The sequence below is a fragment of the Lynx rufus genome, unplaced genomic scaffold, assembly GCF_022079265.1.
Source record: "Lynx rufus isolate CCGP_SWC_20201006 ecotype Redwood Valley unplaced genomic scaffold, mLynRuf1.p SCAF_7, whole genome shotgun sequence".
Classification (NCBI taxonomy): domain Eukaryota; kingdom Metazoa; phylum Chordata; class Mammalia; order Carnivora; family Felidae; genus Lynx; species Lynx rufus.
In genome coordinates this window covers 100678062-100705738 of record NW_025814889.1, presented here as the reverse complement: position 1 = coordinate 100705738, position 27677 = coordinate 100678062, and the positions used below count along the sequence as shown (strand labels likewise).

At 37.5% G+C, this 27677-nt stretch overlaps 1 long non-coding RNA gene across 1 annotated transcript in view; it reads right to left on the bottom strand.

Moving 5' to 3' along the window:
* Window positions 1-5532: 5532 nt before the first annotated feature.
* The window catches only part of LOC124502256 (uncharacterized), an 87639-nt gene continuing 65494 nt past the window's right edge, over window positions 5533-27677 (bottom strand). The window contains exon 3 of the long non-coding RNA XR_006959882.1: window positions 5533-5708. This is a non-coding gene — a long non-coding RNA (uncharacterized LOC124502256). The remainder of the gene's footprint in view (window positions 5709-27677) is intronic.

The window sequence follows — 27677 nt, the reverse complement described above, 5'->3', positions numbered from 1 at the left end:
CAGATAGCTTGCATGATTTAACTCACCACACACCTGACTCAAGGGAATTCTCCTATCACCTTCATTTGTCATAATTCATCTATACATTATGATCATGCATTCCCTATACTCTCTCTTCCTGTGACTAAAAAGATATTTCTTTCTTCTTGGTAACGAAAACAGATAATCTTTTGAATAATATGTCCACTCTTAACTTTTCTCTTGCTGTAAGATGTACTATGTGTTTGTTCACATTTTAACTTGGAAAAAGAAATTGCTATATCTAAGAATCACATTCAGAGGTATTCCTGTTCAGTAGTTTCTAAATTATTTAAGGCATTAAGTTTTAATAACCAGAAGTGCTCCAAAACTCAAAGTCCTATTTTAATATAACTAATTTTTTTAATATTGAATTATAACTGTACTGGTATTACACACAATTATACATACACTGGTATTACACACAATCACATATGATGAGGTTAGAGAGATTTCCCCATTGTCATTGTCAGGATAGATCACAGGGAGGTTTCTAAGATTCACCATTTCACTTACCTTGGAGTGGCCTAAGGGCCTGAATAGCAAACATATCTTTTCTGTTTATAGAGCTTTTATTAAGTTGCACTGTTATCTTTGTGGTCCCAGGGGCCAAAATGATGGGGAAAATGGAAGAAGAATGATATGGTGCAATTTTCCACCCTACTTTCTTTCTCAGTCACCACACATCCACTTCCCTCTTCCCCTTTCACGCTATAGTCTCACCTTGAATAATCTCATTCATGCCTAAAGATTTACCTGCTGCCTGTGTATTGATTCCCAAATGTGTACCTCCAGATCTTTTTCCTGCATTCCAGGCACATATATCTGATGATCTGTAGCTCATCTCACCTTGGATCTCCACAGGCAACATGAATGTAACCTCACCAAAATGGAAATCATTGTCTTTCCTTCTCCAAATCCTTCGCTCTATATTCTCTATGACATACAATATTCTAATTCTGAAAGAAACCCAGAAGTGATTCCAGACTCCAAATCCTTCCTCCCTCCACATCTGTTCTCTGACTGAATCTTGTTGATTTGACTTTCTCAACATCTCTTGTATCCATCTCCATACTAAGCTACAATAATAGTATTTGCACCTATGGATAAAGTTAGGCGTAAAAAAGAGTATGGCCAGATCCACCTGGGGGCAAAGGGGGTTGGGAATGCCATCATGGAGAGGGTCATTTCTGAGCTGGGGGTTAAAAGGAGGTAGGTATGGAGGCCATTCCAGGCAGTGGTGGCAACATAACCAAGGGTTGGACAAGACAAAATCGCAGGCCTTTTGGTATGGCTAGGACAGAAAGCTGACTGTTATGGAAAGAATCTGGCAAGAATTGAAAGCGAAGCAGTAGGCAGGGCCTAGGGAATGTAGGTTTGTTCCAGGGACTTAAGCAGTGAAAGGACAAAATGAGATCTGCCTTTTAGAAAGCTCTCTAAGCAGGGTGGAGGGGAGATGAGAGAGAGGTTAGAAGAGGAAGTTGTTGCCATAATCCCTGTGACAGAGAAGGCCAGTATGAACTACCAGGGATAACAGAAAGGAAAGGGGCAGTGTTGATCTGTAGAGTCAATTATGGCCATAGAGTCCTTAGTGATATGACCTCCGAGCAGCTAGTCTACCTCTTCTCTCTTTGCCCTGTGCCTCACCCTCCACATCCAGTTATGGTAACTGCTTGTGGTTTGCCACACACACTGAGTGTGCTCTTTTTTAGTGCTGTGCCCTCTGCTTGAAATGCTTTTCCCCTTACCCCAATTTTTTCCCTAGATGAGAGCCATCATCTCTTCTAAGGAAACTTCTCTGATCCCCCACCCCCATATCCTAAACTTCCTTCTCCACTTATTTTCATCTGATGTCGTACATCCTCTGATATCAGAATCTTCCCTCATCTTCTCGCACCACAATGAATCTCTGAACATTAACTGTACTTCTTTTCTGATCCAGTTACTCAGTACTTAACATATATGAGCTTTTCTTTTTAACGTACTTTTCATTTGGATGGTTTTTAGTTCTTAGCTCCTCAATTAAATTCCAACCCCCTGAGGGCAAAGTAAATATCTTTCTGGTATTTGTTTGTTTGTTATTATAGGGGAGGAAAGCTATTATCATCCCTGACTATACACTGTACTTAGCAAATAGTTTCAAAATGCTTATTGACTCTGTCTCTCTTACACACACACACACACACACACACACACACACACACACTTTTAACTATCCTAATTATATTGGATATTTTATGTAGTCCATGTCACAAGAGTAGATCACAGGTAAGATCATGTTATAATGAAATTCTTTCCCATTCTTTCATTTATATGTATGTGAAAGTCTGCACAGGGTCCAGAACAAACATATGCTATACTACTATGGAGTGAATTGTGTCTTCCCCAAATTTCTATGTTGAAGCCCTAACACCAATGTGACCGTACTTGGAGATGGGGCTTTTAGGAGATGATTAAGGCTAAATGAGGTCATAAAGGTGAAACCCTCATCTGGTAGGACTGAAGATATAAGAGGAAAATTCTCGCTTTCTCTTTCTCCATACACATGCATTATGGAAAGGCCATGGGAAGGCACAGTGAGAAGGGGGACATCTGGAATCCAGGAAGAGAGCTCTCACCATAACCTGACCATGCTAATGCCCTGATCTCAGACTTCTAGCCTCCAGAACTGTGAGAAAATAAATTGATATTGTTTAAACCACCCACTCTATAGTATTTTGTAATGCCAGCCTGAGCTGACTAATACATATGCCAAAGTTAGGGCTGTCAGAAAATTTCAGTATAAGGAATCTCAGACTGTGCAGAGCCTTTGTCACAAGGAGTCCATTTGAAAAATAATACTGGATGTTAAATGTTATCACATTTTCGCAATCTGGCAATTCACAGCTTATACATTCAACACAAATAACAGCAGATAATATGGTCTTAGATGAGAAAAGCAAAGTTTTAAGTATAAACTCTCAAATAGTAGTTAATGAACATGCTTGAGGAAAAAAATGACAGAAAGTTCTTGATAAGACAGTTAATTCAAACGTACTCTTTCCTTGAATGTCAGACTACGGTTTCATTCTCCCTAAACGACAGCAATCAATTCCTAGTGGATAATAGGACATTTTTTTTAATGTTCAAGATATTGTAAAAGAGGCCATAGTTCTCATGGAAGAGCATCATAGATATAGATATCCAAGGCCACACAGAAAATAAGTGATACTGGAAAGCTGAAACTCCATCTCAGCACTAATTAAAACCATTCTCTTGGGTGTACTTCCACAGGGAAAAAGAAAATGAAAGAAAAGACATCTCAAAAATTTTCTTTCTGTGGACCACTTAAATTCTTGGTAGAATTCTTGGTAGAATTTCTGATGTAAATGTGCCGTAGAGGTTATCTAGCCACAGAAAACAGAAATGCTTTTTATAATACTCCCGTCAGATACTGCAACATCCTTGTCTTGAATATGCCCATGACAGCCAACTCCTCATCTTCTAAGTCAGCCAATTCCATTGTTAAACACCAAAATCTTAGGATCTTAAACATAATCAAAACATGTTTCAAAAAGAAAACAACCTTCTTCTGCAAATTCCTTCTGAAGTAAGATAAAATGATAATTAAGTGGCTGCTACATCTCCACGAATGCCCTTCAAATGTTTAGAGAGTGCAACAACAGTAATGCCCAGGTTAAACATAGCCTATTCCTTCTCTACCCTCTTGGCCTAACTCTTCTGTATACACCTTTATGTTCATTTTGTAGTTTTATTATGGTAGGGAAAAATTAGGCCTATAAACTATCACTTTAATAAATGAGACTATAAAAATGATTAATAGCTTTTAAAATTATTGTCAGTAGAACTCAGCCACCCCCCCTTTTTTTAAAGTAAATTTGCAGAGAAAAATGAGAAACATGCAATGGACTGCCATGGGAGAAGGGAGAGTCTTGCTTTCTCTTCTTTCGAGCTTTTCCCTTGATTATTAATTTCTCAGATGGGCTACAGAACAACTCCACATGAGGGGTGGGAACAGGGGAAGAACAAAGATCCCCTGCAAAATGAACACAGGAGTGAACTATCCCACTGGATTCTCAGAGGAGTCCAGGAATTCAAAAAGGTTAAAAATCACTGAGAGAAAAAGCCTTAAATAAACCCGAGACTCTAGAATGGAAAGGGTTAAATGTATTAACCGTCACCTAGTTGGTTTAGAAATAGAAATAAGGAGTTTTCATTGGACTTTCAACCTCTGTAGACAATGGAAGGTGTTCGTTTAATGGTTCTAAAAACCACTTCCTGACAAGCAGTGGGCTGCAACGCTTGCTCACAATAGTCTCCATTTCCCACACAAGCCGCTGAGAAAATCCTGATTTCCGTGGACTGTTTCTGAGGAGTGCCATTATATTACAGTTGAGAAAAGGAGTGGGAGGGAGGAGGAAAACACTGCTTTCAATTCCCTTACAATCTATTTTTAACACGCCTGAGAAGGTTTTGAGCTATTAATGTAATGAGTCTAGATTCAAAAACAAAACAGAGCAGTAGGGCAGGAAAGGCACAGTGTGGAGGGAGCGATGGCTGGTTCCTTCAGGATGCCAACAGCTGTTTCAATATCAAATGGATGTTTACAATAATCATCACCATATACTTAATCGGAGGAAATCTTGATAAAAAGCAAATGTGTCATATGAATCAGCTAGCCTTCCCCTGATATTATTTTTTCACAGTCTATGGTGGTGTTTCATAACTCTCTGCTGCCCATCCACTGAATTTTATGTTTTACATGCTTATCAGGGGAAATTTCTAGATCCTCCAACCCAGTGGTGCTCTAAGTTTTTTTGGTGGTATTTTTTTTCTTGAAAAAATAAAATATGCAGATTTGATCACCCTGGTTGGGATTCAGGAATGGTATTGCATGCTGTAAGTGTCAAAGAATACCTTGAGCCAGTGTAGCACTATTTAAGGTCAAGACGTACCAAATTTTATGATGCTGTAGTATCTATACAGTAATGCTCTGATGTTATATTTCAAAATGACAATGCAATCAACAGCCATCATTTAGTAGAAAGCTGAGAATCTTAGGCATAATAGTTTTTAATTATTTTTTGCAAGTTCTCCCTCTCTTCATTTTCCAGAAGTCCAGCATGCCAGCCTGCCTACTGGTTAACTAAACAAGTATTATGAACATTTTAGTGATAGTATTAGTAGTACCAAGAGTACCAGCTCAATTTGTTAAGTGCTCAATAGTGATCCAATACTGAACACTCTATAAAAGACATCTCATTTAATTCTTGTTTTTTTTTCCATTTAAAAATGATAAAAGTAAGGTTCAGAAAAGTTAGTTACTTAACAACGCAATATTGTTAGTAAGTGGAAGAGCTGCAATTCAAATCAAATTCATCTTACTCCAAGTCACCATGTTCTTAACTCCTAAGTTATATTACCTTCATCCATAGTCCTGGTACAGCCTGTGAATCACAAGAAACTCATATGGAGCAAGATAAACTACTTTCCTCTTAGAAAAACTTACCTGGTGCTGGGACTCGGAATTTACTGCTCAGCCTCTCCAATCTTCCAATTGAGGTGAAAATGGAAAGAGAAAGTGGGATAGGTGAATGGAGGAAACACATCATCCAATGGCTTTCTTCCATGCTGCATAGCCAGCATCTTCTTTTTTCGTGGTCGTTTTAGTCTTGAAGCTATCGTTCACTCTAGGGAGAGAAAACTTCATGCAATTACTCCAGCTCCTCAGAAAGGTGTTTAATAATCTGCCAAACACCCAACCATACTACTAGTATCATGAATGCTATGATTGTATCAGCATACTGACTGGTACCGTAGAGAACAATGACACTTCTTAACCAAGGTTTATTTATCCGATTCTTTAACGTACCTTTATCATAAATGTATAGGTACAATAAGGGGCACCTGGGTTGGTTCAGTTGATTAAGCATCCGACTCTTGATTTCAGCTCAGGTCATGATCTCATGGTTTGTGGGGTCAAGCCTTGAGTCGGCTCCCTGCTGATAGCATGGAGCCTGCTTGGAGTTCTCTCTCTTCTCTCTCACTGCCCCTCCCAGTGCTTGTGCACTCTCTCTCTCTCTCAAAATTAATGAATATTTTTTCAATGTACAGGTACAATAAAATAATTCATTAAAATGTCTTAAAAGTGAAATAAAGGATGATTTGAAAAAATGAAGTTTGCTCAGATTCATACAGAGACTTATGAAATGGATTTCTGGGTTGTGAGTCTCAGTTTTTGTGTCCAGTGTGTCCCTAGATTCTGGCTGTTATACCCAGACTCAATTTTCAACTCTCAGCTTATCAACATTCTCCTCTTGACCCACTTGCCTTCTTTTTTGAACCATCTTTTCCCTATAGATCCTATGCTAGGACAAAAATCATGATTACTGATAAATGGACGATCTCAATAATACTAAAATGAGCAGGAAAAAACCCTGAAATATCTATGTCTAGTGAAAACAATTTTTTGTTAAATAAAGTTTTATTTTTATGAAATAAATCATATATACTTATTTTGAATAATTTGGAAAATACAGAAAATATAAAGAAAAAACATCCATAGTCGCAGAAACTAGAGATAACTATTAAATTTTTCTGTACTTATTTTTGATATTTTAATGTACATATTAGTTCATGCATTCATTTAACAAAAAATATTGAGTACCTACTGTGCCAGGCAACGTTCCGGGTGTTGAAGATACAGCAGTAAAGAAAATAGCAAAAAATTCCTACTTAATGGAGCTTATATTGTAGTTGGGCAAGACAGATGATAACCCCACAAATGAGTAAATTATATGGAATATTAGAAGATGGCAAATACTCTGGAGAAAAATACCAGGGAAGAGGGAGAAAGTGTATTGGGCTGGAATGAGAGTTGTCATTTTAATTAGGGTGAGTCAGTCACTACGAAGATGACATTTTAACAAAGGATAAGAGACAAAGCCATACAGATATTTCACAGAACAACCTCAAAGTAACATGGAATACAACAATAAGCCTTTTTTTCTTGCTCAGTTTTGGTGGTGACCTGTAGTAGCTTTGTTTCAGATGTCACTGGAGTAGTTATCCGCCATATATCTCCTATTCTTCTCCTGAGACCGGTGGGATTATTGAGGGCCCGCCTTTTTCATGACAATGGCAGAAGCCTAAAGAGCAAGAGCCACAACTCAAGCATATTTTAAGCACTGGCTTACATCGTGCCTGCTAACAGATCACCAGTCAAAACAAGTCATATGGCCAAGCCCATGGTTAAAGTGCAGAGAAGTACTCACATGGAAAGGTAAAGATAAGGGAAGAAAGTGAATCTTTTTTTTTTCAATATATGAAGCTTATTGTCAAATTGGTTTCCATACAACACCCAGTGCTCATCCCAAAAGGTGCTCTCCTCAATACCCATCACCCACCTCCCCTCCCTCTCACCCCCCCATCAACCCTCAGTTTGTTCTCAGTTTTTAAGAGACTCTTATGCTTTTGCTCTCTCCCACTCTAACCTCCTTTTCTTTTTTCTTCTTTTTTTTTTTCCTTCCCTAAATGTCCATCAACTGATGAATGGATAAAGAAATTGTGGTTTATATACACAATGGAGTACTACGTGGCGATGAGAAAGAATGAAATATGGCCCTTTGTAGCAACGTGGATGGAACTGGAGAGTGTGATGCTAAGTGAAATAAGCCATACAGAGAAAGACAGATACCATATGTTTTCACCCCTATGTGGATCCTGAGAAACTTAACAGAAACCCATGGGGGAGGGGAAGGAAAGTGAATCATTTTAAACAATAATATAATCTATGACAATACTCTCTATTTTGTTTACAATTATTCATATTACTCTCATATGCAAGTAGTACTCATATGTCATGTCAAGTCCCCCCCCACCAATCTCATCCATTGATAACATTAGACTCAAAGTCAAGGATCTTATGACCTACATCAGGTCTACACATGCCTTCTCTTGATTCAAAGACCCACAATCTAAATAGACAAATTACCTCCTTTACCTCATCCAAAATACAATAATGGACCAAGGATTGGATAACTACAATAAACAGTCCCATTTGAAAAAGGGGAGGATGAGACGCATAAAGCAATCAGCAGTCCATTAGCAGTTCTTGAAAGCCCATGTACATGTATTGCCATGTCCCTCTGAGGGAAGATGTTGCTTGATTCGGCCTAAATCCTGATTCTTAGAAGTTTCTACCTAGTCCACTATTCTCAAGAACTGCTGACAAAGCCCTCTGTGGGTGAGACTGAGATCCTTTCTTTTACATTCTCTTCCTTGGCCATTTCTCAAAAGGACATTGGAGAAGATATCATTCTTGAATCCTGACTCACTTTCTCAGCCTGCTTCCTACCTAAAGAAAGTTGAGAGGTCACTTTGTATCTCATATAGTCTCAGTCTCTTTTAGTCCAGGCTGGGGTTGTTTTACCAATACAGTTTTCTCAAAGATTGGTGTATTTGACTCCAACCAAGGCCATTTGTCAAAACCACATCCACAGTTCTTTCTGAGATGCATCTTTCTTCTTAGACTCAATTATACATACTTTAGGCACATTGGCTTCTGTGAAACATACTTAATGCAATATAATAATAATCATTTATTTCTCAATCATAAGATCTCAGGTCGGTGAGGCAGCTCTGCTTCATTGTGCAGAATCCCATTATGGGGCAGCTGGGGTGGCTTTGCTCCATGTATCTTTTATTCCCCTCCTGGAACCAGCAGGCTACTAAGAGGTCATATTTCACTCATGACAATGGAAGGCAATGCAAGCATGGCCTCCAAGTGCAACTTAGAAGGGAATGAAAGGGTGGAAAAGGCACGCAGATACTTAACCTCTTTATCCCAGATTTGGCAAATTGCTTCAGCTCCTGTTCTGCTTCACCAAAACCAGTGATGTGGGTCCACATAGCTGAAAAAGAGTCGAGTAATCTCTGGCTAGGAAGCTGTGTCCCAACAACTCTACTCTGGGAAAAGGAGCTCAAATCTTTGGAACTTAGTGAACCTTTTCTGCCACAATGAAGAAATGTTTCATTACACAGCCTTATGTAGAAGAAAACATATGATAAAATATATAAGGTCTGAGGCCACTTCCATGATTTATACAGAGAACTCATTGGTGGAAGGAGACAGATGTAGATGCAGTTCTAAATCTAAATAAATTGAGAAAAAATCTGCAATTCTAAAACAGTGGTTATCAGTTCATAGTAAGGTTGCAGGTAGTTTTATTTTTTCATATTATACAGGTATGAAAGATTTATTCTTTTTGAAATTAAGTGTAATTTTTATGATGAGAATATAATAAAGTTCTATAAAAAGATCAAACAAATTTCTTTTTTAGAATATGGTGATATTTGCTGCTTTCTCTGAAGATCTATAGAACAACATTGCCATTATTTTTTCCCTTTTTCCTTTAAAAAATTTCCTTCTGGAAAAAAAAAAGTACCCATTTTTAATTTCTGTCATCTCTTTGGGAAAGTTGATCATGGTTCGATTTTTGCAAAATTCTCACAGAACCCTACATTACTCTGGATATTTTGATAGTTGAGGGCATTACCTTTTGGTACACAAAAAGAGCAGGGATACTAGGTTTTTTTCCCTGTCATTTTAGAAGGAACTAATTCAGGTGGCCTTGGCGTCAAGTCCTATGTCAGCAGATATGCTCCCAAGAGACAGAAGAGTTCAAGGCACGTGGAAATTAATATTCTAATCTTTCACTAGTAGGTCTCTACTCTGAGTAGATTCACACTGACAAACAGTCACTGTCAACTTACATTTAGTCATCCCTACTCACAGAAAAGACTGCATGTGTTCCACCCAACTATTCGCTTAAGTTGTTTCTCATGAGGGTAATTTGTAAACTATACTTCACGTATTTTTTTTATAAATGATTTCTCTGCAGTAGTGAAACTGAAGGTTTCAATCATAAAAAGCCTCAAATAAATAATTAAGGGTGTTTTTTTTTGTTTTATTCTATATTTTACTTGCCCAAATCTAATTTTTTAGGCCCAGTCTTATTTTTCTGTCCCAGAACACTTGCCAATGATCTCCTATAAGAATAATTATTTACATAGTATTATAAAGTGTAAGGGTTGGGACAGGTGGGGGTTTAAAACAAATTAGCAGCAGTCCATTAGCAGTAGGAGGTTAACATCTAATTGGGAAAATAAAGCATTTGTAGAAAATTACTTAGAAACTATAATAATACAAAGAAATAAAAGGCATCTAAATCGGCCAGGAGGAGGTCAAATTTCCACTCTTCCCAGATGACATACTACTCTATATGGAAAACCCTAAAGATTCCACCAAAAACCTGCTAGAACTGATCCATGAATTCAGCAAAGTTGCAGCATATAAAATCAACACACAGGAATCATTCCTATACACCAACAATGAAGCGACAGAAAGAGAAATCAAGGAATAGATCCCATTTACAGTTGGACAAAAAACCATAAAATACCGAGGAATGAATCTAACCAAAGAGGTGAAAAATCTATACACTGAAAACTATAGAAAGCTTATGAAAGAAATGGAAGAAGACAAAAAAAATGGAAAAAGATCCCATGCTCCTGCATAGGAAGAGCAAATATTGTTAAAATGTCAATACTACCCAAAGCAATCTACATATTCAATGCAATCCCTATCAAAGTAACACCAGCATTCTTCACAGAGCTAGAACAAATCATCCTAAAGTTTATATGGAACCAGAAAAGACGCCCAATAGCCAAAGCGAACTTGAAAAAGAAAACCAAAGCAGGAGGCATCACAATCCCAGACTTCAAGCTATACTACAAAGCTGTAATCATCAAGACAGTATGGTACTGGCACAAAAACAGACACTCAGATCAATGGAACAGAAGAGAGAACCCAGAAATGGACCCACAAACATATGGCCGCCTAATCTTTGACAAAGCAGGAAAGAATATCCCATGGAATAAAGACAGTCTCTTCAGCAAGTGGTGCTGGGAAAACTGGACAGTGACATGCAGAGGAATGAACCTGGATCACTTTCTTACACCATACACAAAAATAAACTCAAAATGGAGGAAAGACCTCAATGTAAGACAGGAAGCCATCAAAATCCTCAAGGAGAAACCAGGCAAAAACCTCTTTGATCTTGGCCACAGCAACTTCTTACTCAACACATCTCTGGAGGCAAAGGGAACAAAAGCAAAAATGAACTACTGGGACCTCATCAAAATAAAAACTTCTGCACAGCGAAGGAAACAATCGGCAAAACTAAAAGGCAACCGACAGAATGGGAGAAGATATTTGCAAACGACGTATCAGATAAAGGGTTAGTATCCAAAATCTACAAAGAACTTATCAAACTCAACACCCAAAAAACAAATAATCCAGTGAAGAAATGGGCAAAAGATATGAATAGACACTTCTCCAAGGAAGACATCCAGATGACCAACTGACACATGAAAAAATGCTCCGCATCACTCATCATCAGGGAAATACAAATCAAAACCACAATGAGATACCACCTTACACCTGTCAGAATGGCTAACATTAACAACTCAGGCAACAACAGATGTTGGGGAGGATGTGGAGAAAGAGGATCTCTTTTGCATTGTTAGTGGGAATGCAAGCTGGTGTAGCCACTCTGGAAGACAGTATGGAGGTTCCTCAAAAAACTAAAAATAGAACTACCCTATGATGCAGCAACTGCACTACTAGCATTTATCCATGGGATACAGGTGTGCTGTTTTGAAGGGATACATACACCCCATGTTTATAGCAGCACTATCAACAATAGCCAAAGTATGGAAAGAGCACAAATAGCCATCAATGGATGGATGGATAAAGTAGATGTGGTATGTATATATATATATATATATATATACCCAATGGAGTATTACTCGGCAATCAAAACGAATGAAATCTTGCCATTTGCAACTACACGGAGAAAGACAAAAATCATATGATTTCACTGATATGAGGACTTTAAGAGACAAAACAGATGAACATAAGGGAAAGGAAACAAAAATAATATAAAACAGGAAGGGGACAAAACAGAAGAGACTCATGGAGAACAAACTGAGGGTTGCTGGAGGGGTTGTGGGAGTGGGGTTGGGCTAAACGGGTAAGGGGCACTAAGGAATCTACTCCTGAAATCATTGTTGCACTATATGCTAACTAATTTGGATGTAAATTTTAAAAAATCAAAAATACAATTAAAAAAAAAGAAACTATAATAATATTATTATCAATGTGTTCACATTCCATGTGATACAAAAGCAAGAAATCTCCCTCATTGAGCTCCCAGTCTGAATTATCCAAAATTCGTGAGGTTCACGTAGTGCCAAAAGGGATCTGTCTGCCTTCTCCTCCCTGCTGAAGAGATCATTTATATCTGCAACATGTATCGTGGCTAATGATGTGTACTCCAGAGAAAGACTACCTGGGTTTGAATTCTAGTTCTGTCACTTTATAGATTGAGTAATTTTCTACCTTGCTTGGCTTCAGTGCCTTGCCTATCAAGTATGTAGTGAGAATTAAATAAGTTAACTCATGTAAGAGCTTAGAACAGTGAATCATAATAAGTGTGTGATCGATGTCAACTATCGATAGGTTGCTTCTAGCTGCCACATGGTGTTATTGTTGAAACTTGGGGCACCAGCGTTGCAGCTTTGACTTAACAGCTCTTCAAAGATCACTCCCAGTCACCTCACAGAAAAACAGCCAGCATTCACAATGTTTGATTAGAAATGGATCAGATAGTTACCCTTCAAAGACCTTAACTACCACCCCTCTCCCTTCCTACAACTGACCCATGCAGAGAATGAAGACAGCTTTTTTTTTCTCTTAAATCACAAATTCATGACACATGAAGGGTGTGATGATAGCCCTCTTTCCTTGGAAGATGGGGTTACTCACAAATCCTTACAGAAAATCACTATGTCATTCAGGCTATGGAGACTTCAGAATGGGGCTGTCTTCTGTGATACAAAGATTACTACTCCCTAAAGAAGTTTCCCCTAAAGATGCTTCTTCAAGCACCTCATACTTTCATTTATGGAGTGAGGAGCAAACAGATGAACTGTCTTTGGTGATTGTACCATTGTGCTACCTCTCCTGAAAACAAAACAAAACAAAACTCAAGTTTAGTCTCTGGTGAGGCATATCACTACTGAAAGAAAAACATTTATTAATTAAGTACTTATCATTTATTAGCAACATGTTAAGTAGTTCATGGGTGTCGTCTCACTTAATCCCACCACAACTCTCTGAGGTAAGCGTCATTATTATCCTATTTAAGAAAAAGAAACTAAGAAAATAACTTAAAATCATATAGCTAGTCAGCAGCAGAGATGATGTTCAAATGCCATAATCTGTCTACTCATCCAATCTGAGACATCCACAGAGTAAAGGAGTGGGGCTAGCCTATTTAAATTAATGAAAAATGGTTTCCTTTACAATTAAAATAGGTTTTGAGAGCGGAAGAAAGATCGTTTAGGAGAAGATAGCCGTATTAAGGCTGAATGTAATAGGCATTATGTATATAGAAAAGGATCCATGTTCATTTGGGAAATTCAGGTTGAATTATAAAATTAATCCCATAATTTCCATAGATGTTAAATAACATACTCTTTTCTCCTCCGTAAAAATTATGTGAAAATAATTAGCCAGAACTAGAGACGGTAATAATTATCCACTTGACCAAAGCCTCCAGGACTCTGAACCACGTGACCTGCCTCCTACCCCTGGTCACAACTGCTCACCCAGAAATGAACAACTGATCCAAAAGGAACAGGTCTTTTGGTTGCATTCTTCTTATCATCTTATATGTTGCCCAGTATTTTCTCCAGGAAAACTAGGGCTTGCACTTCTTATCTCCTGTATTTCTGTATATTGTAAGTTCATTTGTTGCCCTGAGACCTCAAATCTCTGATGAAAGTTATGAATTTCATTTTAAAAACGAATCAATCAGATATCTACTCTTAAAATATGAAGAAATACGGCGACAGAATCAATTGGTAGTTGAGTCACATTAATCGTAGAACACAAGAATAAAAACTGTATTCCAGCTAGAGTGACTCTGCTCCCCACCCTTCCAAGGGAGGCCTGATTATTTAGTTCTCACAATAAACTCTTTATTCATTGGTCACAAGAGGCTTCTATTATTGTAACCAAATAATCTCTGACCAAGAAAATATCATCTGTTACATAGCAAGGTGAGTCTGTAGTATCCTAAAAAGCACTCCATTGTATAGGTACTTCTCTTTCCATTTCCATAAAGATGAGAAAACTTGAGATTCAGAGAGAAAAAATATTTCCAAAATCATATAGCAAGAATATGGCAAGCCTAAGATTGAAACCCATGTTTATCTGATTCCAAAGCAATAATCTTGATAATAATACATGTTCCAAGCATCCCTAATTATACTTATTGTAAATTTGTTATATATAGTATTATGTAATTTATTATATATGATTATGTATCATTTTGTATATGAAATAAAAGTAAACAATGCTGAAATCAATGCTAACATGACTTAATAAAATTAAACTTTGCAAAGTCATATTAATATAACAAGAAACTCTTCTTGCATAATAATAACTCAAAATAAATTGAATTTAGGCTTCTATTTATAATTTAGAAATCTGGAAAGAGTAGTGCTCCCATCCGTTCAACAACAAAAAATGTCAAGTAATCTGCAAATTTATAACTTTCATCAGAGATTTGAGGTCTCGGGCAACAAATGAACTCAAAATATACAGAAACACAGGAGATAAGAAGTGCAAGCCCTAGTTTTCCTGGAGAAGATACTGGGCAACATATAAGATGACAAGAAGAAAGCAACCAAAATTTTTAGCAAATTGCTAAAAGCCACCTGTAATCTATTTAGAATGAGAGTATAGAAACCTTAGGAGCCACAAACACAAAGGGAATTTTCTTCTCCAGGTACATCATCAGGTACTCACAAGAAAGATTTGGGACAAGAAAGAATTAAGATAAAGCCTTTCTTGTAGAGAAGGCCTGAGGGAGGGAAATATCTACTGGAAAAATGGATTCTTCTCCTCATCTTCCCTTCCTTAAATCACTAAGGGAGGATACAACAAACTCTGTCACTGGGACAAAATGTCAAGACTTATTGCAGCTGTAGAAAGGAAATAGAAAAGAATTAATGCTGTCCCTTCAGGAAGGGCAGGAAGTCACCCTGGGCTCATATGTTTAGTGACCCCACCGGAGTGGAGGAGGGAAAGAATCATTGAAAATGTCCCAGCCAAGCTCAGGGACAGAGTACTTGCCTATGATTGTGGCTGAACTAGGTCAACAGAGAACACCCCGTACATTCACCCAGAACAACTAAGCTAGCAAGCGCTGCATAACAAGTAACAGCAGTCTATTGCTGAAAGGGTGACAGAGATTGAAAAGTGAACAGGCACAAAGGGAAGACCTAAAGCTGAAGGTGGAGTATATATTGAGAAAAGTTCCCCCAACAAACCAGCTGTGACCTAACAACAAGTAATTTAAAACCTGTAGTGTGCTGAGGATCACAGCAGCAATAAAACCACACCCAGGGCAACTCCCAATTAGACTGACTCAATATCCCCCCTCCCTAAAACCAAGCAAGAAAAAGAGTGAACATTTCTAAGCACAAATAATAATAATTTCAGTCTCTACTGTACTACCTTAAGTGCCCAACATTCAGACCAAAAAAAATATAAATCACTAAAGGCAGCATCTTGGTCCTTCAGCCTTTGACTAGCCACCACCTGACAGCCAAAACTAGTCAGAGAAGACACATACAAGTTGAAACAACACCAAGTCCAAATTCCTTTGGGTATTAAGCCTCCAGAAATTAACATATCCTGACCTGCCTACCTGTCCAGTAAAGTTATCTTTGGTCCTTTCTCTGCCTCCTCCAAATCTGCCCTTTCTTCCATGCCCAGCTCTGTCTCTACTTCAACCATAGAGCCTTCCTTCAAACATTTGGGTCCATAATGAATACTCACTTCTGTGAGCTTTTATTCCACACATAATCAATACTATATTTTAATACTTAGCCTGTCCTCCTTGGGTGCATAAGCTATGACTTGGACGCCCCAAATTAACGAGTATCCCATCTTATGATTATTGTATTGTCTTCCCTCACAGAGCTAAGAGCAAAAGAAGAGCTCAACAGCTACCATAGGGGGTTTGTTTTGTTAAAATGGGAATGCCTAATAAAAAGGACCCTGCTGAGTGTGTGTAAATAAAGAACTACTGCTGTTTAGTGTTCACTAAACATTAGAAACACTCTGCAACAACTTGCTCATAGAGTTCTAAATCATGTATTTTTTCTTTTCCAAGCAATTTCTCATGTCTTCCAAATTTCTTCACAAACATCATTTTGATGGATATTCTGTATCATTATATATGTATGTCAGAAAATTAAAAAAAGGATTGGAATGGAGTGAACCAAAATGTTAATGATATTTATTTGCATCTTTATTTTTTTGCATTTTACAAGTTTTTAACAGCGAGAATGAACAATTTTTATATTTGATAAAGGAAAGTTAATTTGAAAAATATTGTCAATTCCTCACTATCTGAGGGCTCAGCTCCTTATAGTTAACAGTGTCCTACAATGAATCCTTATAAGGATTCTGCAAAACTTCTATTACTTCTCGTGGTAAGAATAAAGAGCAAGATGAGATGCTGGTCACTTCACTAAAAGAAAGAGTATCTACCTTGCACTTTAACCACACACAGACACACACACACACACACACACACACACACACACACTTCTACTTTAATTCTAAAATTGGGGTTTCTATATGGAACAATTACAAATCAAGTATTTTTTGGCAAACCCTCCTTTGACAAATTATATATGTTGCCTCTTTCTATTTTATAATCTTTTTATCTTTTCTTTCATTTTATAAATGTCACATCACTTTTCTTCTGCTTGCTCTTTGATGACAGGGAAATATATGCTAGGTTTACTTAGGTCAGTTGGCAAGTTTCACCTAATGAATCTAAAGAAAAATAATAAAATTAATTTTAACTTGAAAATATATAAAAGAAATATTCATACCACTTACTCTTTTGTTCCATAATGCTCAGAAGTGATAATTTAAATAGTAGTGGACAGTTCTAATTTATAAAACACTATCTGTAGCACCTTAAGATAGTCTTGTATTTATTTTTTAAAAAGATTTCATTCTTATGTAACCTCTATACCCAACATGGGGCTCGAACTTACAACCCTGAGATCAAGAGTTGCATGCTCTTTGGACTGAGCCAGCTGGGCACTCCAATATATTTTCATAATTCAGGTCATCTGTGCTTTGTGTTAATTTTACTCAAATAGAAGTTTTGACAAATACTGATCTGTCCTTTAAACAAAAACAAAAATCGAACAAACAGAAAAGCTTAACTTCATTTGACTACATTGACTTCACCCCTTTATATGCATGGATATAATATGTAAGTCTAAGACCCCTAAGAACTAAGGTCAAGTAAAGAGATATTGATCACATTTACCCAAAGAATTCTTTCCAGTTCTGTCTTTGTCTGGTTCCCTGTTCCACAACTGAGTTTATAATTTAGTTTATAATTTTTCTATTAACAGCAGAACCTGCAACTTTTTGAATGATCACAGTAATCCCCTAGAGCCATTGTTTACAATGATTTTTTTATTCAAATGCTGGCACCGCAGGGAGTTTTCTTCTCTAGTACATTGAACTTTTGACAGTCCATATGGTCTTAACGAATTTTCCAGGTGCTGAACACCATCCAACCTATATTTTTGGCAGCTTGCAGAGGTACTTAAGCCTGCCTTTGTCATTCTTCCTAATGCTGCTTAAGACGTTTTTCAGAGGAGAAAGTTTGAAGTGGTTGGTGGAAACAATCAAGTTTTAAATGCTTAGGTTATCAGTGCAAAAGTACTGTCAAGGAGAATTCACTTTTGAGAGAGGAAAACAAAAGCTGTTTACTTAATATCTACAGAGAACTATAATTGCTATATGTACTTGAGTTGTTATTATTTGTACTTCTAGATTGTAGGGAATAGCTTGCTGTCTTTAATCCACTACAAAAAGTAGTGCACAGTATTTTCCTTACCTAGTTTATAAATCTGTGTAAGTTTAGGGTGAGCACCAAATCAACCCAATTGTCAACCAGGCTTATTAAGGGATTTCAAATTGGTTTTAGAACGTCAGCTGAATTGAATAATGGCTAATTAGTTACAGATATGGATGGGTGGATAATATTAAGACTGACTAGACAAGAAAAAGATATTTTTAAAAATCTTCAAATTATATTTAAAAGTTAGTGTGCCTATCTTTCCTGTTCTTCCTCAACTTATTAAGCATCTACTTTACATATATCTTCCACAAAACCCTAGGAGGTAGGCATTATGAATACCTTGATTTTACAGAATAATGACTAGTACCCAATTTTCTCTAACTCTAAAACCACACACTTAAGCACTTACACTATGCTTGCCAATTTGAAAACTATGTTAGTAATTATGGTGCACAATTTGGGCATTAAACAAACACAAACAAACAAACAAACAACGACCCCTTTTCATGCTTTGGGTCTACAGTTGTGTAAGTCAAACTTGTGGGAGACAGAATTTCATCTCCCATTGCTGATGTAGACAAGGCCAAATACTTGTGCTCCCAAACTCCTGGCAGCTAGGATGCAGCCTTGTGTGGTAAGCTCAACAAATTGGTGCCTGCTCCAACCTGGGATTTTGAGTCTGGCACAAAAATTCAAAGAAGGAAAGACAGTTTAAAATTCATTTCCATGTGGCCACTAGTCTAAAATGGAGTGCAGGAAGATCCTGAACTCAGCTCCTCCCACAGACATATCAGATCTACAGCTACATATGGAATATTTCCTACTGAAAAAGAACTGAAAACTAGCTGGACAGCTATTTCACAACAAGGAATAAAAGGGCTACAGTGAGAGAGATGGGAGAGGCAGAGATGCGGTCTGACAAACCCCATCCCCAGTGAAGTGACCCACAATGGTGGGGGAATATCACTGGTCCGTAGCGTCTCCCTGAGAAGTGAGGGATTTGTGCCCCACATTGGGCACCTCAACCCTTTGGACCTGCACCAGAGAGATGAGGGCCCCAAGACATCTGGCTCTGGAACCCAATGGGGCTCTCAGCCAGGGGACCCAGGAGGCTGGGGGGGTCTGAGATACTCCTTTTAAGGGGATTACACATGAACTCATGTTCTTGGGACCCAGCACAAAGGCGGCAGTTTGAGAATTGAGTGGATTATTTGTGAAGAAAATTTATTTGCTAATCTTAAAGCATCTTTCAGAGGGGCAGGGACTAGTTGGGATGCTCTTTGGGGACACAGGCACTGTTGGGGGCAATTTTTGCACTTTTCCTATACTTTGCTAGTGCAGGTGAGAACACACAGACACAGCCTTGCTAAAGCTACAGGCATGCCCTGCCTAGGGGCCACCCCTTGACTGCCTGACTCTGGTGGCCAGAGGGGCTTGCATTTCTTGTCCCCATGGGACTACAACAATCAGAAAGATAGGTCTTGGCAGGCTACCACACCCAGGACACTGCAGAGACAACAGACAGAAACCTCCCCCAGCCCACCTGTAAAAGAGGCCCATCTACTCGTTTCATAGCTTCAACCCTAGAGATAGGATTCAGGTCTGCCACACTTCTAGGGCTACACAGAGCTCTCAGGGAACACAGGCAGAGACACACCACCTTTAAGTCCTCCTTTGGCCTCCACACAACCCAATGATACCTCCCAGAAAGGAACTTATACACTTACCTAAATCCCTAAATTTAGTAACTGTTGCCCAGAGGACACCTCCAGGTCTCCCAGTCTTGAGGCCAGCAGGGTTTACAACTGTGGTCCCACAGGACTATATATATTTACATACTTTAAAAAGCTGCTTGGGGCGCCTGGGTGGCTCAGTCAGTTAAGCGTCCGACTTCAGCTCAGGTCATGATCTCACGGTCCGTGAGTTCGAGCCCCGCGTCAGGCTCTGGGCTGATGGCTCAGAGCCTGGAGCCTGCTTCCGATTCTGTGTCTCCCTCTCTCTCTGCCCCTCCCCCGTTTATGCTCTGTCTCTCTGCCTCAAAAATAAATAAATGTTTAAAAAAAACTTAAAATAAAAAAAGCTGCTGTCTGAGGATCTGGCTTCCAATCATCCCGAAACTGGGTGCTGATTGGAATCACTGCCATGGGAACATTGACTGGTCTTAGCACATCTTCATCAATGGAGACCTATGAAAAATAAATCAAGCTATTTAGACAATCACAGACATTTAAAAAAAATAACCCAAAACTAGGGTAAGTTTGAACAATAAGGTTCATCTCCTACATGACACCACTCCTTTATGACTGAGAGGTAACTATTTTACCCAATACATGGAAACAAACACAAAGAGTCCCACAAACCAAGAAAACAGAGGAATAGGTTACAAACAAACAAACAAACAAATAAGACAAAACCTCAGAAAAAGACCTTAGTGAAGCAGGGATAAGTAATCTATCTGATAAGGAGTTCAAAATAATGATCATAAATACCCTTGCCAAACTCAGGAGAAGAATGGATGGGCACAGTGAAAACTCAACAAAAACACAAAATATATAAAAGTATCAAATACACATCACAAATCTGAAGAATACAATAACTGCACTGAAAAATACACTAGAGGGTTCAACAGAGGATTAGATCAAACAGAAGAACAATCAGCAACCTGGAAGATATGGCAATGGAACTCCCCCAGTCAGAGCAGCAAAAAGAAAAAAATTAAGTGAAGATAGTTTAAGGGGCTTATGAGACAACATCAAGTGGAGTAGAATTCTCATATAAGGGTCCTAGAGAGATAAGAGAGTGAGAAAGGAGCAGAAAGCTTATCTGAAGAAATAATAGCTGAAAGCATCCCTAACCTAGGGAAGGAAACAGATACCCAGGCTAGAAAGCACAGAAAGTTCCAAACAAAATGAACCAAAGAGATCCATACCAAGAAACATATAATTAAAGTGTCAAAAGTTAAAGAGAGAATATCGAAAGAAATGAGGAAAACAACTTTTTTACGTACAGGGGAACTCCCATGAGACTATCAGCTGATTTTTCCAGCAGAAACTTTGTAGGCAGAAAGGAGTGACACAATATATTCAAAGTGCTGAAAGAAAAAATTCTCAACCAAGAATACTCTACCCAGTAAAATTACCATTCAGAATTAAAGGATAAATAAAGAGTCTTCCAGATAAGCAGAAGCTAAAGGAGTGCATCACCATTAAACTGGCCTTAAAAGAAATGTTAAAGGGACTTCTTTAAGCTGAAAAGAAAAGGTACTAATTACACAAGAAAACATAATATGGAAGTAAAAATGTCACTGGAGAAGATAAATATATAGTAAAGGTAGTGGATTAACCACTTATAAAGCTAGTATGAAGATTAAAAGTAGTTAACTATAACCACATTAACTAAGTAAGGGATACACAAAATTTGTAAATGTAAAACATGACATCAAAAATATAAAATGTGGTGGGAAGAGGAGCAAATGTGTAGTGTTTAGCATGTGTTCAAATTTGAGTTGCTATCAACTTAAAGTAGATTCTTATATATATAGGCTGTTATATGTGAACTACATGGTATCCACAAAGCAAAAACTTACAGCAGATACACAAAAGATAATGAGAAAGGAATCTAAACATAACACTAAAGAACAGCATCAAACCACAAGGGAATGGAGCAAGAGAAGAAGAAAGGAACAGAAAGGAGCTATAAAATCAGCCAGAAAACAATTAACACAATGGTAATAAGTACATACCTTTCAATAGTTATTTTAAATATAAATGGACTAAATGCTCCAATCAAAAGACAGCGATAGCTAAAAGGATTAAGAAATAAATAAAAAGACCTACCTAGATGCTGCCTATAAGACTCACTTCAGATCTAAGGACACAGACTGAAAGGGAAAGGATGGAAAATGATATTCATGCAAATGGAAATTAAAAAGAAAGCTGGGGTAGTTACACTTACATCAGTTGAAACAGACTTTAAAACAAAGACTGTAATAAAAGACAAATAAGGGTATTACACAACGATAAAGACATCAATTCAACAAGAAGATATAACATTTATAAATATTTATGTACCAAACATACAGCACCTAAATATGTAAAGCAAATATTAACAGACCTAAAGGGAGAAATTTACAGCAATTATGGTAGAAGACTTTACCACCCCATTTACATCAAGGATAGATCATCCAGACAGAAAATCAATAGGGAAACACTGGCCTTAAATGACACATTAGACCAGATGAACTTAACAGATATATATAGAATATTCCATCCAAAGGCAGCACAATAAACATTCTTCTCAAGTGTACATAGAATGTTCTCCAGGATAGGTCACTTGTTAGACCACAAAACAAATCTCAATAACTTAAGAATGAATATCAAGAATATTCTCCAACCACAATCATATGAAACTAGAAATCAGTTACAGGAAGAAAACTGGAAAAATCACAAATATGTAGAGGTTAATCAATATGCTACTAAACAACCAATGGGTCAATGAAGAAACCAAAAGGGAAATCAAAAAATACCTTGAGACAAATGAGAATATAAATAATGTAAAATCTATGGGATGCAGCAAAAGCAGTTCTAAGAAGGAACTTCACAGCAGGCCTATCTCAAGAAACAAACAAAAAACAAAAGTCTCAAATAAACAATCTAAGTTTAACCTAAAGGAACTTAAAAAAGAACAAAGCCCAAATTTACTAGAAGGAAGGAAATAATAAAGATCAGATTAGAAAGAAATGAAATAGAGACCAAAAAACAAAAAAAGAACAAAAAATTTCAATAAAACTAAGAGTTGGTTCTTAATAAACAAAATTGAAAAGCCTTTAGCTTTAATCACAAACAAAAGAAGAAAGAAGGCACAAATTAATGAAATCAGAAAGAAAGAGAGAAGTTACAACTGATACCCCAGAAATACAAAGGACTGCAGGGAACTATTATGAACAATCATATACCAACAAATTGGACAACATAGAAGAAATGGATAAACTCCTAGAAATATACAATCTTCTGAGACTAAATCAGGAAGAAATCAGAAATCTAAACAGTCTAATTACTAGTAAAGAGATTAAATCAATAATCAAAAATCTCCTCCAAATGAGTCCAGGAAAAGAGACTCTCATTGGTGAATTCTACCAAAAATTCAAAGTAGCATTATTACTCTCCTCTCTACCTTGACATCAGAAACAGACAAGAACACTACTAGAAAAGATATTACAGTCAATATCCATAGTGAATAAAGATGCAAAAACCCTCAACAAAACATTAGCAAACCAATCCATTAAAAGGATAATACACCATGGTCAAGTGGGATTTATATTAGGGATACAAGGATAGGTCAACATTCACAAGTCAATCAGTGTGATATACCACATTAACAAAATGAAGGATAAAAATCATGCGATCATTTCAGTAGATACAGAAAAAGTATTTCACGAAATTCAACATCTATTTATGATAAAAACTCTCAACAAAGTAGATATAGAAGAAATGTATCACAAGATAATAAAAGCCATATATAACAAACTCCACTGCTAACATCACACTCAACCAAGATCAGGAACAAGACAATGATGCTCATTATCACCACTTTTATTCAACATAGTATTAAAAATCCTAACTACAGAAATTAGGCAAGAAAAAGAAACAAAAGACATCCAAATTGGAAAGGAAGACGTAAAACTGTCACTATTTGCAAGTGACATATTATATATAGAAAACACTAAAGACTCCACAAAAAGCTGCTGAAACTAGTAAACAAAGTCAATAAAGTTACAGAACACAAAATCAATATGTAGAAATTGGTTATATTTCTGTACACTAATAATGAACACTCTGAAAGAGAAATTGAGAAAACAACCCCATTCACAATTGCATTAAAAAAATACCTAGGGATATGTTCCATCTATTCCATTTCTTGGTATTTATCCAAAGAAAAAAAAAACACTAATTTAAATGACACATGCACCCCTGTGTTTATGCAGCATTGTTTACAATAGCTAAAATATGGAAATAAGCTAAGTGCCCTATTGATTAATGAATAGATAGATAAAGATGTTGTGGTACACACACACACACAAACACACACACAACACACACACACACACACACACACACACACACACACACACAGAGTGGAATACTACTCAGAAGTAAAAAGGAATGAAATCTTGTGACAACATGGATGCACCTTGAGGGTATTAGGCTAAATGAAATGCCTGACAGAGAATGGCAAATTTCTTATGATTTCACTTATATATAGAATCTAAAATACAAAACAAATGAGCAAACAAGACAATACAAAACTCACAGAGAATAGATTGGTGGTGATCAGAAGCAAAAGGGGATGGGGGTTTGATGAAAGAAGGGGGTCAATGGTACAGTAATGGATGGTAACCAGACTTACTCTGATGATTGCTTTGTAGCTCATACAAATATCAAATTATTACATTACACACCAGAAACTAATATGCTATATACCAATTTTACCTCAATTAAAAAAAAAAAAAAACATTTCTAACTTTGGCAGCATCTAGTACCTGATTTCCAGTAATGAGATTGGCAATGGAATTGAGAATCTAAGAGTCCAGGTGTGATGTCACGAGGGGCACTATAATAAGCAGATCATTCCATGATATGATGTGCATATGTTTGTAGCTTCATTGTCTTCAGCTTCATTCTGTGCCTGGTTCTCCAAACTTTTCAGTTAATTTCAGTTAACCACAATTGGTCTCTGTCTTAGATACTTATAGGTTGCCAGAGCTAAAGCATGTTCACCTACTTATCCCTGTACCATGTTACTTTGCCTCTCAGTTTTCACCAGCAGTGAGTATAGCATTATCAGTTATAAATCCATTCTTCCTTTTTTCCTTTGATTGTAATATCTCTGGTATTTAACTAGGCAGATGGTCACCCAATCAAAGACTACATTTCCCAAAGGAGACATGATGGTGAGAGTTGAAGCAGATACTTTAGACCGTAAGATGGAAACCGCAAGCTGAGAATAGCAGAGAGACAGCATAGGAGCATGGGTCCTGGATGATGTGCAGGCTTTGGCCCTGGTCTGCTTACCCTTGGACCATTATCTGGACTTTGTTGCAGAACCAAACCTACATTCTAACTAACGTGGCCATCAGCACTTTCAACTGCATTAACACAACTTCTTGCTAGTCATCCTCAACCTTGGGTTATGTTGAAGATTTCTCATGCAAAAAGAAACACTGCTTCACGCTCCTCCCTCCCAACCGAGATTTTTTAAAAATTCTTTTTCAATGTTTGTTTATTTTTGAAGGAGAGAGAGAGCACGTGCGTAAGCGCACACGCGCGGGGGAGGGGCAGAGAGAGAGGGAGACAGAATTGGAAGCAGGCTCCAGGCTTTGAGCTCTGAGCTGTCAGCGCAGAGCCTGCCATGGGACTCAAACTCATGAACCGTGAGATCATGACCTGAGCCGAAGTGGGACGCTTAAACGACTGAGCCACCCAGGCGCCCCCACCCCCAGTCGAGATTTTTGACATTCAATCCCTTTGTCAGACAAATATAATAGCTACTCAGCAGTAATAAAGTGAGAAGAAATGGTAGGGGGATTGCTTGGCCACTTTTGCCACAATGGCAGAAATGGGAGCCCTAGGGTTGCATGAAGAAACAGCAAATTCTAATGAGCAGGGAAAGGTCAGGTCGTAGTTTTACATGCTGCTTGGAAAGTAGTATGAAGCCTTTTAGTAGTACTTAAATAATACTGTCATGCTGGTTTTCATTCTGAGGCTCATACCACACTACCTAAGTAGAAGCACAAATAAAATAAAACAGCTGGGTTGTGGTTTCTGATATTCACATTTGTTATTGACAAAATTGCAGTTGAGGTTATTTTTTTTATTAATCACACTGAACAAATGTTCCAAAAGTAAGTCTCTCTTTTTCCAATTAAACATAATCCCTATTCCATAAATTAAAATTAAGCAAGTCAAATGTAATGCAGTTATGAAGATCTTCCTTTCTTTTCTCAGCTCACAGTTGACCATTCCCATGTGCATAAGATGAAAGGGTAGAGAAACAAGTGGCTTTGCTAAACATTTTGGTATGTGAAGAAACCATTACAGCACTGATGCTATGGGACTGCAATCACAGTCACATGCCCATGAACCCTGCTGACTATAATAAAATGCTGTGCGTGTTAGAACCTTGATTTGACCCAAAGTGCTCCATAATGGGTGTTTTACTGTGCATATATCTCTACTTTGGGAGGTGGGGTGGGAGGGGGGGCAAAAAGAAAAACCTGGAATCTTTTCTAATTATGGTTCATGTTCCATAGCTACAGGGAGAAAAAAGGAAGGAAGGAAGGAAGGAAGGAAGGAAGGAAGGAAGGAAGGAAGGAAAAAAGAAAGGAAGGAAAGAAGGAGATAGAGTGAAAGAGAAAGAAAGAAAGAAAGAAAGAAAGAAAGAAAACTATTTCCTATTTCTATTTTTGCATTGCTACAAGAATATAAGTTTACTGCTACCAGGAAGTAAAATCAAGTCATTAGTAATTACAAGCACTAAAATAACTATTACTGTTAATTTTCTTTATCCACCCAAAATACTAGAAAAATTTTAAGTGCAGTTGAAATTGTCAGAAAAAAAATCACATGATACATATGATGTATCATAGAGCCATCTTCTTGAACCATATCAATTTCCTTCCATACGTATTAGAAATCCAAGAGATTTGATAACTTCTTCCCTCTGTTCTGATACTTATCTGGACAAGTACGTATCTCTTAATAGCATGAAGATGGCCTGCTAAGAGCTCAGCTGCCAAAGATTATTGCTTTAAAGTTCTTGTAATGTCAGCCTAAGGCAGCCTAAGAGATGAGCAAAGGGATTAATCACAGACCTTTGAACACGGGTAAGCAAACCACAGCCAAATGGATAATGTTTCACAAAGAACGTGTAATCTTTGGATGCTGGGGCTTCTTCTACCACATACATTCCATAATGGCTATAAATTCCATTACCACTAAATACCCACTGAGCTCTAAGCCAAGAGGAGAAATGAAATCCTGTCTATACGATGTCAAGACAGCCAATTGATGCAGTTTGTTTCAATAAGTATTTAAGAGTAGTCCATATGCCAGCCAGTAGGGTAGGGAATAAGAATACAACAGTGACTAAGTTACAGTTCCTAAAGTCTACATACTTACAGTCCTGTGATTATGGACCTTGAAACAAATCATTTTAATGTGTAAATAGCACAGCAGTAGCACACAGACAAGTACTAAAGTGCCTGAGTACAAATTCTAACTCCTCCGTGTATTTACACGTCATTTAATTAAATTCCCAGTGCCTCACTTTCCATATCTGTAAAATGGGAATTATAATTGTACCCACCTTAAAGGGCTGTTTTGAGGAGTAAATGAGAAAACATAGTTAAATCACTTAAAAGGAACTTGGTTAGAGTAAATACTCAATAACTGTGAGCTATGGTGATTTTTTAAAATTACAGAGTTCTTTGGAAACTCAAAAGTGAAAAACTTGACTACACGTGAACATACAGGAACACTTATGGGGAAGAGGATGCCAAGCAAAGAAGAGGGAGGTTTCTGGTACAGGAAATAATAATGACAAATGACATGGAATGTGAAACCACAGGACTAG